This window comes from Solanum lycopersicum, chromosome 8 (assembly GCF_036512215.1).
Source record: "Solanum lycopersicum chromosome 8, SLM_r2.1".
Lineage (NCBI taxonomy): Eukaryota > Viridiplantae > Streptophyta > Magnoliopsida > Solanales > Solanaceae > Solanum > Solanum lycopersicum.
The window spans coordinates 48,522,834-48,527,522 of NC_090807.1; positions in this window are offsets into that span (position 1 = coordinate 48,522,834).

Consider the following 4,689-nt stretch of genomic DNA (forward strand, 5'->3'; position numbering starts at 1 on the left):
CTGAAAGTTTCTCTCTAATTCGTACTTGTGGGTGTCTAAGATAACCATGCCTCCACAAAGAGTAGCAAGAGTTCGTCAAGATAGGAGGTAAGTAGAGTAATAAGGGGTAGTCAATGCACATGGAGTGCAACCCAGATAGAAGGTTCTAATGAAAAATTCACATAGGAATTAGGATGAGGAGTCATGCAGTGACTAATTAGGTGGGGCAGTAAAGAGGAGCTTGATAAGAAAGGGATGACACTTTGAGGATCCGTGAGTTCCTAAGGATGAATTCACCAACTTTCATTGGTAGAAGGACTAATGAAGATCCATAGAATTTCACTAAAGAACTTAAAATGGTATTTGGTGTGATGTATATTGCAGAAACTAAGAAAGTTGAGCTAGTTTCATTTCAACTGAAGGCTAATTCTAGGACTTTGTTTGACTAGTAGATGAAGGGTACATATGAGGATACACCACATCCATGTTAAGCTTGTCTTGGAGAAGCTTTTTTGGGGCATAGCTTTCCCTGAAATTTGAAAGAGCCTAACGTAAGTGAATTTCTTCTACGTAAGAAGGATTCTCTAAGTGTGCATGAGTATGGGTTGAAGTTCACCAAACTATCTCGTTATGATCCAAAATGGATAAGGACATGAAGAGAAGAATGACTGTGTTTGTTTATGGATCGGGTCATTCATCAAGCAAAGAGGTCAGGATGCTATGCTTAATGGGGACATGGACATTTTAAGGTTGATGATCTATGTGCAGCAAGTAGAGGATGAAAAGACGAGAGATAAAGAGGAGTTCAAGAATAAGGGGGCTAAGACAAAGAATGAGTCCGTACAGTAGAACAGTAATGCTAACTGGTCATCCTGCCAATAGAAACAAAAGGGTCCTACAGGTCATTTGCTAGTACACCTACACCTAAAAACAACGGTAAGTACTCTGGTCATAGTTCCACAGTTAAGCCTGCCTATTCACATGGTAGTTTGGAAAAACGAGGCCAAAAAACCTCTTGCCTGATCCAAGTTAGTAGAACAAATTTGGTGTTTGTCGTGAGGGCTCTGCTGGTTGTTTCAAGTCTGTTCTGACCGGGCATTGTATGAAAGAGTGTCTAAAAAATAAGAAGGGAAATGGTACTAGGTAATAGAGACCAGTTTTCTTTAGTTGCTCCACCAGAAAGGGCTGCAACTAGAGGAACTACTTTCTGTAATTGCTGATGAACAGACTACTGATATGATCTCAACAATCGCCAAGACTAAGAGGATTCACCAGATGTTGTCATTGTTATTATTGAGTCGTTGAATTAATTTTTTATGGTTTGCTAGAACTAGGAGCGAGTTTATCTTTTATAACTCTATATGTTGGTATAAACATTGATATTATTCTTGAGCATTATAGTAAGTCATTCAGTGTTTTTACACTTGTTGGTGAGTCCATTCTAGCTAATAGAGATTTTCGTGACTGTCCTGTTTCCGTCAATCACAAGATTTCTATGGCTGATTTAATTGAGTTACGCATGGTAAACTTTGATATCATTCTTGGTATGAACTGACTTCATGCCTATTACGCCTCAGTTTATTTAGAACTCAATTTTTTAGGTTTCAATTTCAAAGTTAGCCAATCTTAGAGTGGAAAAGCAGTTCAACGGTGCCTAAGGGTCATTTAATTTCGTATCTTAAGGGAAAGAAGTTATTTTCTAAGGTGTGTGTCTATAATTTAGTATGAATTAATGACTTAATTGTTGAAGTACTTCTTTTTCTGACAGTATCAGTAGTAAAAGAGTTTCCGCAAGTCTTTCCACATGATATTCCTAGAGTCCCTCCTAGAAGAGAGACTTTGGTATATATCTACTTCTTGATACTTATCCCATCTCTATTAAGACATTGAAAATGGAACAAACAAAGCTTAAAGAGTTGAAAGATCTGTTAGATTAGGGCTTTATTCGACCAAGTATGTCACTTAGAAGCACTTCAATATTGTTTGTAAGAAAGAAAGATGGTTCCCTTAGGATGTATATAGGCTACCATCAATTGAAAAAGGTTGCCATCAAGAATAGGTATACTCTTCCAAGGATTGATGACATTTTTGACAAACTTCATGGTGCTTCATATTTCTCAAAAATTTATCTCAGATGAGGCCACCATCTGTTTAATGTTAACAAATGTGACATTCCATAGACAACTTTCATAAAAAGATATGGGCATTATTAGTTCTTGGTCATGTCCTTTTTATTGAGGAATGCGGCAGCAACATTCATGAATCTTCTTAATAGAGTCTCCAAACCTTATTTAGATATGTTTGTTATCGTCTTCATTGATGACATATTAATTTATTCAAGGAATGAAAAAGATCATGCTAGTCACCTCACATAGTCCTTCAAACTTTAAGAGATAAGAATTTGTATGCTACATACTCAAAATGTTAGTTTTACATCAAGTCTATAACATTATAAGGCCACATAGTTTCCGGTGACGGAACTAGAGTTGATACCAAAAATATGGAAGAAGTTTTGAGTTTTCCTCGATCAACGTATCCAACACATATTTAAAGTTTCTTTGATTTGGTTGGCTACTATAGAAGGTTTGTTGAGGTTTTTTCATCTATTTCATTTGCTTTGACCAAGTTGACTCAAAATACAGTGAATTTTCAATGGTTTGTAGGTTATGAGAAAAAATTTCAAGTATTGAAAAAGAGGTTGCCTACTGCCTCAATTTTGACTTTATAGGAGGGTACTCAAGGTTATGTGGTTTATTGTTATGCATCTAGAGTTGCTTTGGGTTGTGTCCTAATGTAGAATGGAAAGGTTATACCATATGTTTCCAGATGGTTAAAAGTCCATGAGAAGAAATACCCCACCCATGACTTAGAGCAGGCTGCTATAGTTTTTGCCTTGAAAATCTGTCGTCACTATTTTTATGGTGTTTATGTTTATATATTCACTAATTACTAGAGCCTACAATATATGTTCACTGTGAAAGTGCATAATTTCAAGCAAACAAGATTATTAGAATTTCTGTAGGATTATGACATGAACATTCTTTACCATGCAGATAAAGCTAATGTGGTTGCTGATACATTAAGTAGGTTTTTGATGGGTAGTACCGCCCATCTTGAGGAAGAGAAGAAAGAACTATGAAACATATGCATAGACTTACATGCTTATGTGTACAACTAACGGATACCATAGAATGAGTTGTAGTGGAGATGAATAATCCTTAGTGTGAGAAGTGAATGAAAAGAAGGACCAATATCCATTTTTTCTTTAATTGAAGGCAAATGTTCATGAGAAAAGAGTATTAGCTTTTGAGAAAAGAGGAGATGGAGTTTTGAGATATCAACTAGATTGTGTGTACCAATGGTGGAAGGACTCCAAGAGAGGATCATAGATGAAGCTCATTGTCCAAATATTCCATCTATACGGGTTCCACAAATATGTATCACATTTTGAAAGAAGTATATTGTTGGGAGGGTATGAAAAATGGCATGGCTCAGTTTGTTGCTAAGTACACAGATAATCAACAAGACAAAATTGAGCACCAACGTTCTGAAGTTTTAGCTCAGAATATAGAACTGCTAGAATAGAAGTGGGAGATAATTGAATATCATCATGGGATTACAAAGGTCTCGCTGGGAGCATGATTCTATTTGGGTGATTGTTTATAGAATGAGAAAATCATCACACCTTTTGTCGATAAAGACTAACCATTCGATAAAGGATTTTGCTATTTTGTACATTCAAGAGGTGGTAAGCATTCACGGAGTTAGGTCTCCATTACTTAACATAGAGGTGCACAATTTATTGCACAACTCTGAAAATCTATTAAGAAAGGTAAGGTTTCAAAGGTGAACTAAAGTACTGCCTTTAATCCTCAAAATGCGCTTTGACTGGAAAGAAGAGCACACTATTCAGACCTAAGAGGATATGTTTAGGGAATGCATCATTTATTTCAAAGGGAATTGGTATGACCACCTACCTCTAATTGAGTTTGCCTACAACAAGAGTTACCACTCTAGCATATACATGGATCCGTATGATGTTTTTTTATTGGACAATATGTAGATCTACTATTGGATGATTTGAAGTGGGTCAAGCTGAGTTGATAGTACAGTATTTAGTTCACCATGATATGAATGAGGTGAAAGTGATTCAAGAGAGGTAGAGGACCCCATAGAGTTCTCAACAATCTTATATGGATGTTAGGAGAAGAGTATACTTGAAATTTTAACCCATGAAGGGTGTTATGAGGTTTGATGAGAAGGGAAAACTTAGTCCTCGATATATTGTACCTTATAGAATATACAAGAGAATTGCCAATGTAGCTTATGAGTTGGAGATACCACAAGAGTTAGCAATGGTTTATCTAGTATTTCATGTATCTATGTAGAATAAGTGCATGGGTGATCTTTGATTGATCATTCCAACTGAGAATATTAAGATCAAAGATAACTTTTCTTATGCGGAGATTATAGTTCAAATCCTAGATCACCAAGTTTTGATGTTGAAAACAAAAAAGTGTAGCATCGCTGAAGGTCCTTTGGAGGAACCAATTCATTGAGGAAGCTACTTTGAAAGTTGAAGAGGACATGAAGAAGACATATCTTTGAATCTGGAGAAAATGCACACCAAGGTACTAATTTCTTATTAGTATTACCTAGTTTTGAGTAAGCATGTTATTTGGTTTCATTTGCTTGTGGGTGTTTGATTTT